At 45.0% G+C, this 20,227-nt stretch overlaps 1 long non-coding RNA gene across 1 annotated transcript; it reads left to right on the top strand.

The window, feature by feature from the left end:
• The first annotated feature begins 7,247 nt into the window (after positions 1 to 7,247).
• Positions 7,248 to 9,212, top strand: LOC110142394 (uncharacterized). The gene is made up of 2 exons (XR_002315308.2): positions 7,248 to 7,818; positions 8,842 to 9,212. It is a non-coding gene; the product is annotated as an uncharacterized lncRNA (long non-coding RNA).
• Positions 9,213 to 20,227: the final 11,015 nt, after the last annotated feature.

Genomic DNA, 20,227 nt, shown 5'->3' with positions numbered 1-20,227 from the left:
GTTTAATGCAGGGAGTTAGAGGTTTGCAATATTATTGGATAAACAGAGATGATAAAGTCAGGGAAAACCAAAACTAACTTTCAGGAAATAAGAAAGTACAGAGACCCCTAAAATGGCCACGGGTGATCTATGCTGCTCCTTGCCAGGAAGTACATCATCTTTAGGGGGTAGTCTGAGAAGACCCTGGCAAAAGCTCATATCTACTGTCTTCTGAAGTTCATGTGATTGTCCAAAAATTTGCAGGTGTAATAATGACTTCTGCTTTCTGTTTTCTGCTTCTAAATCACGTTGAATGCCTCCCATTCTGAGTCTAAATCAGAATCCTGCTCATGAGGGATGCTGGGAAATGTAGTTCTCAGAATCCGAGCCCACAAATACAGCAGAGACTTTATAAGGAAATAGGGATGAATGTTAGTTTCCCACAACAAACACACCAAGTGTCCACATTTTTCCAAGTACTATGTTAGTGTGATAGACACTGATAGAAAGATAGAGACAGCTCTTCTACATTTCCACATTTTCCACATGAAGAAGTGGAGCTCAGGCTTGTTAGGTAATTTGTCCAAGAACGTACAACCAACAAGTGAGAGTTGACCTCACTTCTGACCCACATTCTTTCTACAATGTTCTCCTGCCTCATATAATGTTTAGGACACAAACTTTCATAACCAATACTATCCTCTTGCAGTACACCTTCAGAAACTATCCAGGAATAAATTTCTCCTACTTCAGGAGCCAGTTTAGATGTCTTATTTCATAGCATTTCCATGCAGGTTTGTCTCCCCCTCTCCAGTGATATTCTGCCTCAGATGGTCCTGATGCTGGATGTCCACATCTCCTCTACCAGTTTCTTTTTTTTAAGAATTAATTTATTTATTTTAATTGAAGGATAATTACTTTACAATTCTGTGATGGTTTTAACCATATATCAACATGAATCAGCCATAGGTATACATGTGCCCCCCCATCCTGAACTCCACCTCAGTTTCAACTGATCCCTAGTTGTCTGACGTTTGCTCACTTTCAACTTGATGTTGTTAACTTCCAAGCTAGTACATAGGGGAGTCCCCACAAGCCCCTACTTCACCTTCTAAGGCACCTCTTCAGAAGATCTGTGATGACCTCTGAAAGTCTCTTGAGTCCCCAGTACAGTCTTTGAGGAAATACTAGAGTTTCCTAAGATTGCTTTCAACTACATAGGCCATTCAGGTGCAACTCGGCTATCACCTGATCTTTTTCAGAGATAATAGAAGTCTTCTGCCACCTTCTAATGGCAGTCAAACTAGACAGAGAAGAGGAGTTGAGGAGGAAAGAAGTGGCAGCTCCATAAATTACTCAGCTGGGCTAGCAGGAGCCTATGATTTTTCTTCTGCCCTAGAGACAAAACAGAGAAGGCAATGGCAACCCACTCCAGTACCCTTGCCTGGAAAATCCCATGGACGGAGGAGCCTGGTAGGCTGCTGTCTATGGGGTCGCACAGAGTCGGACATGACTGAAGCGACTCAGCAGCAGAAACAAAAGGACCATTCTTGGTGACGAGGAGCAAGTTCTCAGCACCTAATGATGTCATCAGTCAGGATACCACTAAAATGAGTTTATCTCCAATTTCCCATCCTAAACAAAGGCATTATTCTTACCCTGCCCATGGACATGAAGTACATGCACTCTTAAATCCAAGCCCCCACCCTGCTTACAAGAGGAAGAGATGAATGCAGGAATAAATGCAGTTTGGCAAATAGTGGGGTGCTTCGCAATTTGCTTTCTCAGTTAAAAAGGAAGGCAGAAAAACTAACAGGAGTGTCTCCCCAGAATCATATCTAGAGATGAGAGTAGAGGACAGAAGAGAAGCCCATTCTACAAAGTGGCGGCTTTTCAAAGCTCTTTAAGGTAACGCCTTAAGTCCCCCACGTACAAACCTTTAAGTCTCAAACTTGCAAAGATGCAAATGTGTGTTCCATCAACGTCAGGTGTGTGTGAGTGAAATCACAGCTTGCCCACTGTCTCCTGTTGCTGACGACCCCTCAGCTCTGCCTCCCCTCCCGCCTGCATCACCAACTTCTTGCCTGTTCACTCAATGCCAGCCCCTGCGTGCCAGCTGTTGTCCTGCACTCCTGTACTTTCCAAGGTGCCGTACTAACTTGCCATGAGAAATCACAACTTCGGATATGCAGACGACACCTCTCCAAAGGCCGAAGGGGAAGAAGAACCAAAGAACCTATTGATGAAGGTGAAAAAGAGTGAAACAGCTGGCTTAAAACTCAGCATTCAAAAAACTAAGATCACAGCATCCAATCTCATCACTTCATAGCAAATAGAAGGGGAAAAGGGGGAAGCAATGACAGATTTTTATTTTCTTAGGCTCCAAAGTCACCATGGACGATGATTTCAGCCATAAAATTAAAAGACACTTGCTCCTTGGAAGGAAAGCTATGACAAACCTAGACAGCATGTTAAAAAGAAAAGACATCACTTTGCCCACAAACGTTCATATAGTCAAAGCTATGGTTTTTCCAGTAGTCATGTATGGATTGGAGAGTTGGACCATAAAGAAGGCTGAGCACCAAAGAATTGATGTTTTCAAACTGTGGTGCTGGAGAAGACTCTGAGAGTCCCTTGTACCGCAAGGAGATCCAACCAGTCAATCCTAAATGAAATCAACCCTTAATATTCATTGGAAGGACTGATGCTGAAGCTGAAGCTCCAATATTTTGGCCACCTGATGTGAAGAGCCAACTCATTGGAAAAGACCCTGATGCTGGAAAAGGTTGATGGCGAAAGGAGAAGCAGGCAGCTGAAGATAGAGTGGTTAGATAGCATCATTGACTCAATGGACATGAATTTGAGAACACTCCAGGAGAGAGTGGAGGACAGGGAAGCCAGGTGGGCTGCAGTCCAGAGGGTTGCAAAGAGTTGGACATGACCTAGAGACAGAACAACAGCAACTGTAAGATTAAAAATATTTTCTTTATTTTTTGTTTGTTTATGTATTATTTGTGTGAAAGTATTATAAACCTATTACAGTATAGTCCTATATAGACGATGGTGTTAGTTGGGTACCTAAGCTAACTTTGCTGGACTTAAGAACACACTTTCAGAGACAGAATTCATTCATATATGAGGAATTTATTATAAATTGACAGGAAAATCAACAAGACTGATGAAAAGATGCTGGAAGAAGCAAGGTAAAATCAAGACACCAACTCCATTCCTGCCTATACCAGATGGTGAATCTGAACTCAGCCTATCTAGAAAGAACACATCCTGCCTACACCTGATGGTGAATCTGAACTCAGCCTGTCTAGAAAGAACACATCCTGCCTATACCCGATGGTAAATCTGAACTCAGCCTATCTAGAAAGAATACATCCTGCCTATACCCGATGGTGAATCTGAACTCAACCTATCTAGAAAGAACACATCCTACCTATACCAGATGGTGAATCTAAACTCAGCCTATCTAGAAAGAACACACACACTGAGGGGGATCTAACCTTCTTCTAGAACAGGGACACAAAGGAAAGCAGGCACTGCCTGCTCATGACTTACGCATCGCCCTTGCCAAGCCCGAGAGGGGCTCAAGAACAGTGATTTCCATTATGGACTTACAGTGAAGCTTCCCAGGGAAACATTAAACACAGGTTAGATTCCAACCAGACTTTTACTCCTGCATGTGCTAGAGGCAGAAAGCCAGCCTAGATGGCGTGGAGGACATTGTTTCAGTCCCACAGTTCCAGCCCCTGGTTCCTATGCGTTACATCAGGTGACTCCCATCAGAGCTCAACTCAGAAGGGCCTTAGCTGTACACCAGGGAACAGGAAGATGTCAAACATTCATGCGTAAATCTGTTTATAAGGGCTAGACCCCAGATGACTTACCTGTACCCAGAGCTGGGTTAAAAGCAGCGTCAATTAACTGAGTCCTAACAATCTTCCAAGGACTTCCCTGGCGGCTCAGTGGTAAAGAATACATCTGCAATGCAGGAGATGTGGGTTGGATCCTTGGGTCGAGAAGCTCCCCTGGAGAAGGAAATGGCAACCCACTCCAGCATTCTTGCCTGGAGAATCCCATGGACAGAGGAGCCTGATGGGCTACCGTCCATGGGGTCGCAAAGGTCAGATACAACTCAGTGACTAAACCACCACCACCCATAATCTTCCAGACACTGTACCAGAGTTCAGAAGCTGATTTCCAAGCGAAAAGCACTTGTTTGTCTTCCCTTTGGAAAGCACATGCAATGGTTCAGTTCTGCTGGAGACAAAGTAAAGCCCATGAGAGCCCAGTCCAGGCTGTGACTTCAACATTGTGTCTCTGTGTCTCACATACACCAGCCCCTCCCCAATCATCCTGCCATATCCTCCAAGAGGAAAAAAAGAACTGGCTAAATTACAATGTGTTCTGAAAATCAACTCTTTTATGACTCCCTATAAAGAGAACAAAGTGGGCTTTCATCAAACTTTAAATAAACCATTAAATAAAATCTTAAAACCTTAAGAGTCACTCTGCCTCTTCTATGTTGAAAAAGTTTGTAATAAAGCCACACTGTGGTGGGCGGTGGGAGGGAGATTCAAGAGCGAGGGGACATGCATATACCTATGGCTGATTCATGCTGATATATGGCAGAATTCAACACAATATTGTAAGGTAATTATCCTCCAATCAAAATAAATTTAAGAAATAAAATGAAAGCACTTTTAAAAAGCCACACTGTGCTTCTCTTTCACACCCTGAAGGTTTATAGTACCAGTTATAGCACAAGATATGTTTTAGGTCTTGAGGGCATATTGGGTGGATGAATTTGTGATCTGGATAATGAGAAAGGAAAAGCCCCTGTCCGACTACATTGACCCTACTCCACCAAGCTTCCTTAAATTAACCATGTTCTGCCATCTACAGAAAATATCACAGAAAGCTAAAAAATCTGCTTATCACACTAGCTAAAGAGGAGAAAGAGTAAAAATGCCCTTTCTGCTTCCTGAATGATAGTCGGACAGAGCTGTCCCAAGTTCCAAAAAAACAATTTGAAGTAAGATGCATGCACAGTCCAGGTGTGGGTGTCCAATTGGAAATGGCGCTTTTTAAAAACTATGAGAATAAGTCTGCACCAAGAGGTGCATGGATTTAAAGCATCCATGCACCTCTACCTGCTTCAATATTAAAATATTTTAAAAGGGATACAAATTCGCTGGCACCCACAGAATGGGAGAGAAAAAGAGAAATTGGAAAGATGAGAAGCAGATGGGTGAATGGGAACTGACTTGGCTAAGCTGTAGGCTGGCAGCAGGAAAGGTGGCTCCAGGTGCCTATAAACCGGGGTATGAAGATGAGGCTAAAAACAGGAAAATTGGTTAAAAGACCATAAAGCAGTGATTGGGCCTCCTGAGTGGCTCAGATAGTAAAGAATCAGCCTGCTTTGCAGGAGACCCAGGTTTGATCCCTGGGCTGGGAAGGTGCCCTGCAGAAAGGAATGACTATGCACTCTAGTATTCTTGCCTGGAGAATTCCATGGACAGATAAGCCTGATGGGCTACAGTGCATGGGGTTGCAAAGATGGAGATGAGGCTAAAAACAGGAAAGTTGGTTAAAAGACCCTAAAGAAACAATTAGAGCCTCTAATTCCCGCTCCCCTCTAAGAAACTGGATGATGGCTCCATGCACACCTAAACTTAAAGCAGATGAAACCAAAGAACAGGCATCGGACAGAGGGACTGAGTGAGCCTGTGCACACTCAGTACTGAGACTCCCCGCCCACTGTTCCAGCTTCCTTCCAGAGATGGGCTACTATGCCTCACTCCCCAGGGAAGAGGGTAGAAGAGACTTCTTCTGGAGTATGACCAACTCGAGAGAGAAACACATAAAGATACTGACGTTAGAGGTCAGTCAGATCTCTGTACACTGATGCTCACAAGTCAAAAGCCTGTGGCACAGGGAACTCTGCTCAATGTTATGTGGCAGCCTGGATAGGAGGGGAGTTTGGGGGAGAGTGGATCCATGTACATGTGTGGCTGAGTCCCTTCACTGTTCACCTGAAACTATCACAACATTGTCAGTCAATTGGTTATACCCCAATACAAAATAAAAAGTTTAAAGTTTGAAAAAAACTACAGAAGCCTGTGGCAAAGGCAGCAGTAAGCATTCCATTGGTCATCCCAATGGTCAGTGAGCCCTCCGTCTGCCATCCATGCTTTCCAACCCACTTGCATTCAGCAGTAACTGTAACTAGATCTGACCAGCTGACTATAGGCAGACATGGCATGGTACTTCTGGAATGAAACACAAGAGCCAGCATGCAACCATCTGGCTGTCTATTTCCCTATGAGGTGCACAAACAGGCCACAGGATCCAGATGAAACATCTCCAGGATGAGGCACCCTCCATCAGCCTGGTTCGCTGAGCGTGGAATAGCGTTCCATAGCAAACTTCACTGCTTGTGTTATGTGCGAAATCAACCTTTATTGTGTGAAGCCACTGGAGGCTGTTTCAAAACACAAGTCTAGTCTCTCCTGACTAACACAAAGCCATGCGCACACACGAGGGTTTTCAAACACCATTTAGGTGTACAATGGCAAAAGGCAAGCACTCAAAGATGCTCAGGTATCTGGTCCATCACCCTTCCAATTGTATCTCTTGTCAAAGTCCCTCTCAGGGAATCTCTAGATAAATCTTTTTTGACTCCTGAGAAATATACCATGCCATCACCCAGCATCCCTGGTTCTCCCAACCTGGTGCCTTTATTTCTAACTCAGATATATATCAGGTCACAGTCAACTATGTTCCCCAATTTCAGGGAATAATAGCTTTCCAGGTGGTGCTCCAGATGGCCTTGCTCCCCTACAGTGTGGATTGGGGTACAGAGTGGGTTGCATCACATACCAACAATTCTCCCCACAAATACCTTCTCTTTCCAATTTTCAGTTTCAATTACTTTATACCTGTGAGATGGGTGATGGATGAAGGGTCAAGACACTGGTTTTCAGGTCACTGTCTTTGTAAACCCTGTTTAGATGTCTAGATCCTAGCTTTGGAATATGAAGGTGCGTATCTGCTTTTGTTTTGTTCTTGGCTTCTGGCATCTCAGCTAAAAGAAAGAAATTCAATGTGCTGTTACAGGTAATGGTTCAGGCAGCTTACTTGAAAGCCCATGCTACAGGGTCAGATAATGTCAGAGACCTAAGTTTGTACTTAGATCTCTGTCTCCAAGGAACCAGAAAATAGACATATGGTAACTCGAGAGCCATGATTACAGCTGATTGAAAGTTGAAGAACTGTAAGAAGATGTGGGCCATATTTTAGCAATCTGAAACAAGATGAAATTCCATTATCTGCCTCTTGCTTCTGGTTTACAATCTCATTAAAATCAGAATTCCAGATTAGCTGCATCTGTGTTACCATGACATCAAACGGTTTGTTGTTAGAACCGTTCCCTAGCCAGGAAGTTAAACCTCATAGCAATGGGCCAATGGAAATAGAGTTTGTACAGAAGCTCTCCTGGGGTTAGAGAATGATTTGGAAACTGAAGTGTCCTTTTTCTTTGACTGGGAGGTTTCCCAATGATGCCCAGGCTTCTGAAGGTCAATTGTTGAACAAACCGAATCATAGTTACCAAGTGTTATTGCCGGAAGGGACCTTGGAGACATTTGAAACTGGATCAAGTAAGTTAAACACACTCAGCCTTAGGTCCCAGGCTCATGGCAAACGATTAATTTATCTCACCACGTGACCGCATCCACAAAACCCAGCCTCAATCAGTACCCATCAGTGTAAGATGACACCAAAGTTGAAATTGATTGGCCAGTTCTACCTGATTCCCTGGTTGTACAGGTGAGGAACATTGTCCTATTACTTATTCAAGGTCAAAAGTAGAGAAATGACGAGACCTCTGTTCCATGTTCTTTCAATCACCTCACCCTGAATAAATGGGAAAACGAGCATTTCTCTCTTACATACCTGTGGTCCACTCTTCCCATCAATCCCTCCAAACACTCAAGGCTTTACTCTAGTTGTAGATGTGACTCAGATGTCATACTTACCAGTCTCTTCTAAGCCACAGTACTTCTGCTTTTCCATTCTGGGACTACTCACACCCTCCGTAAGAAGCATCAAAATAAGATCTAATACTTTTGAATGGGCCAGAACCACTAAATTCATTATTTCTAGAGCTTCCTGACCTTAACAGAAAGTCAATGTTATGCTTTTAAGTTAAAAGGCCTAACTTATTCCTGGAAAAGTAAAAATGGAATACTTCCAAGTGCCATATTATGGATGCACTAAGATCTTGGAGCTGATTGCATTTGAGCTCTTCAGTCTAGAAAGGACCAAAGAAAACAAAAATCAACTCTTTGGACTCTTAGCACCTTTCTGAATCTTCTCCAGATGAACTTGCCTACCTCGGTCCAGAATAGAAAGCAGTTGTAGGTTAGAGGTGAACCTGAAATGCAGACATAGACAAATAGTTCATTCTATTCTTGGATTGCATATTACTGCTCCATATGGGGGTGGGGTGGGGGTGAGCCAAAACATATGGTACTCCATCTGTAAGATGGAGCTGGCTGGGTCCCGCGAATGGCTTTTAATGCAAGTAGATTCAGCCTGATTTGGTCTGCCTCCAAAGGAGGCGGAAATGCCAGTGATTCAAATATTGTGTAAAACCATTGAAATTAATGGCACAAAACAAGACTCATTTGTATTCCCCCTAATTTAAAAGATGTCTGCCTGGTGTAAAGTAATGAATTAGTTATGGGGGTGTTTGGACTGAGTGTTCAACACCCTCTTGGAAGGAACAAAATGCCTTTCTTTTTCCTTCTTTCAGGCCATTCTCTGTTATTTTGTACCATTTCCCCTCAGGAAATCCACTAAGCATTTTGGCTTCTGACATAGGCTGAATTTCATGAAGTTCATAGCACTGGACACAGATGATTCTAGTTTAACTATCCAAGGCCAAGTTGGGAGGGAGAATTCAAGAAGATGCTCTTTCAAAAGCTGCCTCATGGAGCCATATTGTTCATGCTTTTCCAGGAAATCTCCAACAACTACTCATCATTAGCATACCCAGTGAGTATGAGATTGTGCCCTTTCTGAATGCACCAGGAGAGAACTTGAAGCTCATCCTTGGATGACCACACCGGGCTTCCATGCCACACGCTCCTTGGGAATGTCTCCAAAGGCTCATGTGCAGCCCCAGCCCCATTCAATCAATAAACTAGCCATCCACGGGACTAATGCACGCTGAGATTCTGTTCTATGCCAGGCATCATGCTATGCATTACATGTGAAATATACGATTCCATTCTTACAATAATATCATAAGATAGGCTCTGTCCTCCACACTTTTCAGATGAAGAGGCTAAAGTTTAAAGAGTTGTCAAAGAGACAGTGACTGGCAGACCAAGGACCCCAGTGTTTCTGCCCCAAATGCCATGCTGAGATTGAACAGGAAAATGTGGTGCAGCTACCCCTGTGGGCACCCACCCAAGCTGATGTGTCTCTCCATGGGACAGCTTCACCCCATTGCTGTTGTTCAGTCTCTCAGTCATGTCCAACTCTTTGCAACCCCATGGACTGCAGAATACAAGGCTTTCCTGTGCTTCAGTGTCTCCCAGAGTTTGCTCAAACTCTTGTCCACTGAGTCAGTGAAGCCATCCAACCTTCCCATCCTTGGTTGCCCCTTCTCCTCTTGCCCTCAATCTTTCCCAGCACAGGGTCTTTGCCAGTGAGTTGGCTCTTTGCATCAGGTGACCAAAGTACTGGAGCTTCAGCATCAGTCCTTCCAGTGAATATTCAGGGTTGATTTCCTTTAGGATTGACTGGCTTGATCTTCTTGCAGTCCAAGGGACTCTCAAGAGTCTTCTCCAGCTCCACAGTTCAAAAGCATCAATTTTTTACCACCCTGCCTGCTTTATAGTCCAACTCTCACGTCCATACATGACTACTGGAAAAATCATTGTCTTGACTATACAGATCTTTGTCAGCAAAGTGATGTCTCTGCTTTTTAATACAAAGTGTAGGTTTGTCATAGCTTTCCTTCCAAGGAGCAAGCATCTTTTCATTTCATGGCTGCAGTCACCACCCACAGTGATTTTGGAGCCCAAGAAAAGAAAATCTGTCACTGCTTCCACTTTTTCCCCATCTATTTGCCTTGAAGTGATGGGACTGGATGCCATGATCTTAGTTTTTTGGATGTTGAGTTCCAAGCCAGCTTTTTCACTCCTCTTTCACCCTCAAGAGTCTCTCTAGTTCCTCTTCACTTTCTGCCATTAGGGTAGTGTCATCTGCATATCTGAGGTTGTTGATATTTCTCCTGGCAGTCTTGATTCCAGCTTGTGCTTCTTCCAGCCCAGCATTTCACATGATGTACACTGCATGTAAGTTAAATAAGCAGGGTGACAATATACAGCCTTGTACTCCTTTCCCAATTTTGAACCAGTGAGTTGTTCTACTTAATTTAAAGAACTAGTTAACTCAAACTAGGAATGACAAGAAAAGCAAGCAGTCTCTAATCATGACCTTCAGTCAAAGCAGGGCAGGGAAAAGGCCTGCACAAAATCTCCATGGCACCATTCCCACCTGGATGGGACTGGTTTCCTCAATACTGTATTAATTCAGATCAAGACCCCCTGATCAAGGCTTCACCAGAAACCCCACACAGCCCATCTTTCTCTTTGAAGGGAAGACTCTGTGATTTGTGGTCCATTCTTGCCTGTCTTAGTCAAGTAGTTTTCACATCTATTTTGGTAACATAGACCTTACCTCCCTCAAATGAAATTGACAAATGGAAACCCTTCATCTTAAGAGGAAATAGATGGCTCTTAGCTTTCTTCTCCTCCAAAGGACAAACTCTGAAGATTCTAAGAAATTTCCAAACATCACCATTGGAAATCTAAAGTTTTAGACCCATTTTCCATCTCCTAACTGAAAGGATCCTGGTAGACCCAGAGTCATGGACATAGGTTCCTTGCTAAGAAGCAAAGCTCTTGTGGAAAGCTACCAGACTTAGTGTTAACAAGAGCCATTTTTATAATTGCACCCATTAAGCTAACTATACCACTTAGGTGATCACAGAAGGTGGAATTCAAGGGAGCCCAAGCCTGAATCATTTCTGGGAGACAGTGTTAATAGAACCCTTTGGTCAGAAGCAGCCTTTCTTCTGCAGGAGGTCCAGGGCACCTGCCTTGGATGTTACTTGGTTTGGAGGAGGTCATTGCATCTGTTTATTTTGTATTAAATATCTTCTGGAGATTTCAAGATGGGGATGAAAGGTATAAAGAAAATGGTTTTATATTCTTAGCACCCATTCTAAAAACAATTATCCTAAAAATTAAATATAGATTTCTTGAAAAGGTAGATGAGGGATTTCATTTGATGGAAAATCATAGAGTTTCTTTTCTTTCTTTCTTTCTTTCTTCTTTTTTCTTTCTTTCATTTATTTATTTATTATTATTATTATTATTAATTATTATTTTGGTGGTCCCTTCTCTTCTGTCTTCATTTCGACACCCAGCATGAGGCTTAGCACAATTTATTTCAGGTTCCCTGTCACAGAGCACACCCACCAGAGTTCTTCTTAGAGAATCTATTTGTCTGTGGCTGGCCCAGCAAGTGCCAGTGTTCGCGAGTTCCATGGGCACGGTTATAGAGGTTTACAAGTGGTGTGAGGACATGCTGAGCTGAGCTGAGCTGGAGCTTGGTCCCAGGGAGAGAGTCTGGCTGCCCAGGCTCAGGGCCATCTCCTGCTTCTAAAAGAAAATGCCCTCCTGGGCCCAGGTCCTGGAAAACTGATGCCATGCTGAGTCACTGGACCCCTGCCACTGCACCCCCCACCATGCGTCTCCTCCTCAGCCCTAGTATGCTCCTGCGCATACAAGCCCGTGTGCCCTACTCTCCTGTTCAGGACCACCCTCCCTCCTTCTACATCACTGAATCTGTAAATAAGGCCGGAGTTCTGCCACCTGAAGAAAGGGCCTTTCAATCTTGAAACACATGTTGCTGACACGAATCGCCGTCTTCCACTGGGTGCACAGGTAATAAAACTTGCCTCATCTTTCTGTAACTCGTTTATTTCTATTCTGAGCTATCACTCCACGAGGCTGGGAGAAACTCTAACTCAGTCAATCCACTTCCCTGTGACTGTGCCTAAATCCTAGGGACTTACCCGGTGCACAACTTGGGGGCAGGGGTGCCAGCTGGTCCTTGATGTCAACTGCCAACTTGGGTATCTGCCAGCACCGCCTTCATTTCTCTCCTCCACGCGCTCAGGTCAGCTCTCCACTGCACCTCTGCCTGTGGAGGGTCCAGGAACGACTCTGCTCTTCTGGGCCTTGGGATGGGGCTAGGAGGGCTGCGGGTGGTCACCCTGCTTCCAGGTTCTACCCTTGATGTCTCCATAAACACACTCACTCACCTTCCCTGAAGCTCAGTCAATTGTGGACGCCGCTAGGTTTGTTCAGTTTGACATAACTTGTTGCCGCTGTGACTGCCAGATAATCACAGTGGAGTAGAGAGGCAAAGACAGGAATTATCAAGAGACAAGAACAGTCAATGCTTTTAAAAATATGACACCACCTTCCAGGTGACCTCACAGCAGCAGCCCTCGTGTGTTCTGTTTGCCACCCTTTTTATTTTTCTTTAATTTTTTAATTGGAGGATAACTGCTTTCCAATGTTGAGTTGGTTTCTGCCACACGACTACACGAATCAGTCATATATATATACACACACACACACCTCTCTCTTAAGCCTCCCTCCTCCCCCATCCCACCCATCTGGGTTATCGCACAGAACAGGTTACCCTCCCTGTGTTATTCAGCAGCTTCCCACCGGCTGTCTATTTCACACGTGGCAGTGTGTATATGTCAATGCTATTTTTTCAATTTGTCCCACTCTCTCCTTCCCCCGCTATGTCCACAAGTCCATTCTCTGTGTCTGCATCTCTATTCCTTTCCTGCAAATAGGTTCATCAATGCAATTTTTCTAGATTCAGTATATATGCATTAATGTACCCACTCACACTAAGTCTCTCAGTTGTGTCCGACTCTTTGTGATCCCATGGACTGTAGCCTGCCAGGTTCCTCTATCCATGGGATTCTCCAGGCAAGGATACTGGAGTGGGTTGTCATTTCCTCCTCCAGGGGATCTTCCCAACCCAAGGGTTGAAACCACACCTCTTATGTCTCCTGCATTGGCAGGTAGGTTCTTTACCCTTAGTACCTCCTGGAAAGCCCATATGCATTTATATACAGTATTTATTTTTCTCTTTCTGACTTCACTCTGTATGACAGACTCCAAGTTCACCCACCTCAGTTCAACTAATTCACTGCCTCCCTTTTTAGAAGGTGATATAAGAGAGGGTTGGAGACAAGGCAGCCTGTGGTCATGGTGGGGACAAACCAGGACCCCCTCTCTGGAAGATAGGGTGTGAGCTGGAAAGGACAGCAGGGTATTTTAGGAAAGAACATCCCCCCATGCAGATGGGCTGGCCCTCCCCAGAACTCCTGGGTGTTTGTGTGGTGAGCTCGTATGGCACTTGGATCTCCTTGTAGCTGACGCCTTCCTTCCACCAACACAACACATACCACATGATCAGGACAGGCATCCCAAGGTTCCTGGGGTCCTTCCAGCAATTCAGGGAGTGGGGCTTGTGGCTGCTACTGCAATAAGCCTTTCCTCCTTTAGCCTTCCCCTCACAGATATGAATCTTCCAAACCCAAACAGGGCTGCTCTTCCTGCCGGGGGAGACAGGGGTGATTCTGTGGCCAGAATCCTTGAGATGGTGAGCTCTGGAGTCAGGAGACTTAGGTTCAAAATTCTTGCCATGACTCAACCTAGCAGTGTGATCAGGTCTCATAGAAGCTCCCCTTTATCTGTCTGTAAACTTACAGTTCAGTTCAGTTTAGTTCAGTCACTCAGTTGTGTCCGACTCTTTGTGACCCCATGGACTGCAGCACACCAGGCTTCCCTGTCCTTCACATCTTCTGGAGCTTGCTCAAACTTACGTCCATTGAGTCAATGATGCCATCCAACTGTCTCCTCCTCTGTCTTCCCCTTCTCCTCCTCCCTCAATCTTTCCCAGCATCAGGTTCTTTTCCAAGGAGTCAGCTCTTCACATCAGGGGGGCCAAAGTACTGGAGCTTCAGCATCAGTCCTTCCAGTGAATATTCAGGGTTGACTTCCTTTAGGATTGACTGGTTGGATCTCCTTGCAGTCCAAGGAACTCTCAAGAGTCCTCTGCAACTGTTTGAAACACCACTGTTTGAAAGCATCAATTCTTTGGCCTTCAACCTTATTTATGGTACAGCTCACACAATCATACCTACTATTGGAAAAAGCATAGCTTTGATTATATGGACCATTGTCAGCAAAGTAACATCTCTGCTTTTTAATACTCTGTCCGGGTTTGTCATAGCTTTTCTTCCAAGGAGCAATCATCTTATAATTTCATGGCTACAGTCACCATCTGCAGTGATTTTGGAGCCCAAGAAAATAAAGTCTGTCACTGTTTCCATTGTTCCCTCATCTATTTGCCATGAAGTGATGGGACTGGATGCCATGATCTTGGTTTTTGGGGTGTTGAGTTTTAAGACAGCTTTTTCACCCTCCTCTTTTACCTTTATCAAGAGGCTGTTTAGTTCCTTTCTTCACTTTCTACCATTAGGGTGGTGTTGAGGTTTAAGCCAGCTTAAACTCACAGATGCCCAGGAGAATGGAATGAGGACATTTGTCTGGAATCCTTAGCATGGTGTCTGGCACATGGCAAGAGCTGATGACCCGGGAAGTCAGCTTATTCCATTATCACGACCTCCAGCTTCACCCCAGCCCATCACCTTACCCTTCTCCCTGGACAGGCAGATCTTGGAGTGGCGGGGTGGATCCTCCAAACTCCCCTCCTCCCAGGAGTGAGGCTTAGGCCTCTGCTGACCCGTCCCCAGGGAAGCCCTGTCTTTGCAAACTGACCCAGGGGGCCCTGATTTTGTAGTGTGTTTGTGGAGAGAAGGGCTGATTACAGTACCCTCTCTTCCTCCCCCCTCCACTCAGCCTTAGCAGTCCTCACTCTGCATGGAGGACATATTCTGAGTGGCCCAGTTAGCATCAGGGAGCCGAGACCACATCACTTATGTGCCAGTCACTCCCCACCAGGCAATCTTACAGCCTTTGCTATAAACTGACCTTTCCAGGCCAACTAACTGAGCCCTAATGTCTGAGAGTGTCACCTTGGCCCCAGTTTATAGGTAAGGAGGTCTGCAGAACAAGGGTATCTGACCCTGAGTCCCAATATTTCTGAGGCTCAGATGGCCAGAAGTCAGAGCCTGAAGCACTTATTTCTGGTGGCTTTGGGGAAGAAGCTGTGATTTTCCCTTGGGACAGTCTCCCCCTGGTTCTGGGAAAGACCATTCTGGTGCCTCTTTTACAGGGTATAGACACAAGTCCCATGTTAGTATCCAGGTGAACAAATCTGGAAGCAATTTCTCCGATTGGATTGTAAACCTCCAGTTTTGATAATTTAGAAGACAATCTCTGCAGCAGTCAGGGATATCTCTCCAAAGATGATTTTGATGCTAGCTAATTTCTTTTCTTTTTAATTAATTTTTATTGGAGTGTGTGCTGTGCCATGCCATGCTGAGTCGTGTGTGACTCTTTGGGATCCTTTAGACTGTAGCCCGCCAGGCTCCTTCATCCACGGGATTTCCGAGGTAAGAATACTGGAGTGGCTTACCATGCCCTCCTTCTGGGGATCTTCCTGACCCAGAGATCAAACCCACGTCTCCTGTGTCTCCTGCCCCTCAGGCTGATTCTTTGTCTCTGAGCCACCAGGGAACCCCTACTGGGGTCCAGTTTGCTTTATAAAGTTTTCGTTTCTTGGTGTACAGCAAAGTGAATCAGTCACATGTACACATATATTCACTGATTTTTGGATTTCTGTCCCATTTAGGCCACCACGGAGCGCTGAGGTACCTGTGCTGTACAGTCGGTTCTCTAGTTATTTGCTTTATACGTAGTAGATACTGTGTATCTCCCGATTCATCCCATACTCCCTTCCCCCCTTGGTGTCCACATGCTTGTTCTCTACATCTGTGGCTCTATTTCTGCTTTGCAAATAAGTTCATCTGTACTATTTCTCCAGATTCCACATGTAAGCAATATTATACAGTACTTGCTTTTCTCTTTCTGACTTACTTCCCTCTGTATGACAGTCTCTAGGTCCATCCATGTCTCTGCAAATGGCACAGTTTCATTCCTTTTTATGGCTGAATAATATTCCATTGTATATCTGTACCACATCTTCTTTACCCATTCCTCTGTCATGGAACATTTAGGTTGCTTCCATGTCCTGGCTATTATAAATAGTGGGGTGGGAACACCAGACTGACTTAGGTGTGGAAGGAAACATCTCATAATTTGGGCGGGCATGGGACCCAGCGAAAAGGTCACTGTGGGGAGGGCAGTGGGGACAGAGGCAGGAGTCCCGTGAGATCCGGGGGTGATGCCCTTTGCAGGAAGTGAAACCCCAGAGCTGATTTTAAGGTTCTATTTTCTTCCATGTAATTCCTTCAAGTCTCAGTGAAGTTTATAAACAGGTCAGTGTTTGGGTTAGTCCATTAGAAGATAAAGGAGGGAGTCAGTGTTTAAGTCTGGGGCCAAGGCAGACTGCGGGAGGAGGGGGACCCTTCTCTAAAGGAGGGTCCCCCATTCAGCAGCTTGGGTGGATTTTCTGGATGTGTGTGGAAGGTGGACACTGCCTTGCCTGAAAAGCATCTGATGCTGTGGACATTTGTTTTCTTGATAGAGGGAGACATAAGAATGCATATGAATTCATTGACTCAGAACTCATTATTTTTATAACTTTTTAATTTATTTATGTTTACTTTTGGCTCTGCTGGGTCTTCACTGCAGCACAGGCTTTTCGCTAGCCACAGTGAGCGGGGGCTACTCTCTAGCTGCGGTGCTGGGGTTTCTCCCCACGGCGACGTCTCTTGCTGTGGCCCACGGGCTCAGTTGCTCTGCGACACGTGGGGTCTTCTCAGATCAGGGATAGAACCTGTGTCTTCTGCACTGGCATGTGGGTTGTTCACCACTGAGCCAGGGAAGACCCTCACAATTTATTTTTAAGTACACAATGTGTGACACATTATGTGTCAGGCCCTGTGGGAGATGGTCAGGGTACTGAGTGAAGAGAGTGGTGGCTCTTGCCCGGATGGAGTATCTGTCACCAGGCATTGACAAACAACAACATAATCATCCTACAGGCAATGCAATAGGCTTCCCAGGCGGCACTAGTGGTAAAGATCATGCCTGCCAATGCAGGAGGCATAAGAGACAAGGGTTCAATTCCTGGGTCAGGAAGATCCCTTGCAGGAGACATGGAAAGCCAGTCCAGTACTCTTGCCTGGAGAATCCCATGGACAGAGGAGCCTGGTGGGCTACAGTCCATGGTGTCACAAAGAGTTGGACACAACTGAAGCGACTTAGCACTCAAGCACATAGGCAATATATTGATTAGGGCTCTGCTGAAGGCTACAAAATAGAAGAACAGAGGAGTGTGACAGGATGTTACCAGCAACCTAATGTACAACTTTGATTATTTTATTGAAACTTTATATTTTATTATGTTTTCAACAGCAGATTATTATATTACTTAAACCCCAAATTTTATTGGCACTTTATCATAAAACAGCAACAGACATCTACTAAAAATGAAGTTCCAGACACTGTCCTGATTTGCTTGCTTCTGAGATACGCTTCCAAAACAGAATTCTGGCTGCTCCCTCCCAACCACAAATACAGTGTGGGGGAAGAGTGACCTGGAAAAGAGGGCTGGTCAGGAATAGGTGGGTATAATGGGCTGAACGAGGAACCATCAAGATTCACATGTTGAAGTCCAGAGCCCCAGAACCTCAGATATAACTGTGTTTGGAGACAAAGCCTTAAAAAAGATAATTAAATGAAAATGAATTCATTGGGGTGGGCCCGAATCCCATAGGCCTGGTGTCCTTATAAGACGAGGAGATTAGGACACAGAGGGAAGACAGAATGAAGACAACAGGGAGAAGACGGCCATTCCAAGCCAAGGAGAAAGGCCTCAGGAGAAAGCAACTTGGCCAACATCTTGAGCTCAGACTTCCAGCCTCTATTTCTGTTGTTTAAGCCCCCCACTCTGGTAATTTTGCTATGGCAGCTGTAGCAAGACAACACAGTGGGAACGATCTTCCAGAAGGAGACAGAGGAGCCATCTCCTCCGCATGCCCAGCATCCCACGTCTCTTCTCTGTGTGCTGTGAGTCAGGCCTGCCTCCTCTCCCAGCAGATGTCGGGCCCCTGCTTCTAAAGGCAGGGGCAGAGCTGGGGGGTGGGCAGGGCGGTCAGGGACCGAGGGCAGCACTGCTCTTCCCCAGAGCCCCATTTATTTTCCCTCATGCCCACTCAGTCCTTTCACCAGACTGACTGTTCCCCAAAACTGAGCACCTGATCTATCCTCCTGCAGACCCTGTGAATGTCACATGTTTCTCGCCTTCTCCCCTCTTCCTTCAACCACCGGGTGAATACAAAACAATCTCCTGAAAGCCCCCAGCAGCAATTGTCTCTCCCAGAACGAGGGGCATGGAGCTCATAGTTTAAAGGAGATTACCTCCTCGGATTTAATGAGAGCCACTGTGAAAGCAGTGTCCTAGAGAAAAGGGGGAAAAAACACCATCAAAAAAAAAAAAAAGAATAACCGTCCAATTAGTGTCTCTAACATGGCCTCATTATAATCCATGTCTGACATTTGCCAGTGGTGTTAGATTTGAGCTGCAAAAAATGTCTTTTGAAAAGCAGATTGACATTTGCCATCACCCTCCCCCACCCGCTGGAGCCCTAAGACTTAAGCACTTACCGCGGCAGCTGGGATTAGTCAAAGAAGGCAGAGGGACCACTAGAGAACCAAGTCATGACTGGGAAGGACGAGACGCCTGATGGAGGAGGGGGAGAGGGCAGGGAACGGGGCAGCTACACGTGAACGACCCTCACCTTCCGTGTCCCTGTGTCATTTCCTTTTTAGGGAACATTTAATAAGAGACAGAAGCCAGATTTGGTTGAGCTGAATGCAGGATCACCATGGCAACCTTCCTTTGGAGGTTATCCAAGTCAGGTAGTGACAGCAAAGCTGAGTTAAAGGTCATCCCTGCCGAGAAAGATGGGCATTGATAAAGTATTTTAACAAGACCCAGAGGAGCTGGTATTTGAGAGCAACCCACAGAGGACCCACTAGACCCTAGGAAAGAGAGGCAAACAACAGCAGGGGGAGAGGGGGAGTTCTGTGGGGAATTCCATCAGAGCCCCACACTGGAGCTCTAAACACCTCGCCCTCCACTCAGAGAACTTGGGTCTCCACCAAAAGCTCAGACTTGACACGATTTGTATTTGCTCAAAGGAAGGGTTAAAACCCATTGGCCTCTGGATGGTAAAGAAGTACATCTGTGTAATTCTGTGCCCAAGACACTTTCAGGCATTCCTGAAAAGTTCTGAACGAGCCAAATTTTTGCAAATGGAACAGCACTGACCTTCTTTATCACTCCCAGAGATGCTTTATTTAATCTCTTTTCTATTAGAATATCACTTTAAAATCTTAGAGGTAAGAACCCTTTTCTAGCACAATGCTGAAGCCAGAAATCTCTGAGGAAACCACATAAATATGAATGTGTGCCTGGCTGGGAGGAGAAGATGTAAAATGAATTTTAAACATAAGAAAATATGACAGAACAAGATCCCACATGCTGTGGAGCAACTAAGTCCATGCGCTGCAACTACTGAATCTACGCATAACTAGAGAGTCCGGGCTCCTCAGTGAAAGTCCCCACGCAAGGCAAGGAAAGTCCTACACACTGCAACCAAGACCCAATATAGCCAAATAAACAAATATTTTTTTAAAAAGGAAGAAAATGACAAAATAACCCAACATCCCTCATAAGTAAGCAAATGCCTATTTAAATGATAGCAAATAAACCTAGGTATGTGAAAACAATAGTATTTTATTGTCGCATAATCGAGGATCTAGCAGTGTGGTGATACTTAGAGTTGATGGGGTGTGTGGAAACGAGCATTCTTACACACTCCTGGTAAGAGTGTAAATTGGTGCCACTGGGTGGTAGACAGTTTGTATAAATCTATCAAAATTTAAAATGGACCTCTTTGAAATGGAAATTCCACTTCTACATAGCTGCTCTCATGCAAAGATATATGGACACAGGTGTTCATTCATTGCAG

The sequence above is a fragment of the Odocoileus virginianus genome, chromosome 16 (assembly GCF_023699985.2).
Source record: "Odocoileus virginianus isolate 20LAN1187 ecotype Illinois chromosome 16, Ovbor_1.2, whole genome shotgun sequence".
NCBI lineage: Eukaryota > Metazoa > Chordata > Mammalia > Artiodactyla > Cervidae > Odocoileus > Odocoileus virginianus.
The sequence above is the reverse complement of the archived record's forward strand: the minus strand, read 5'-3'. Positions and strand labels throughout refer to the sequence as shown.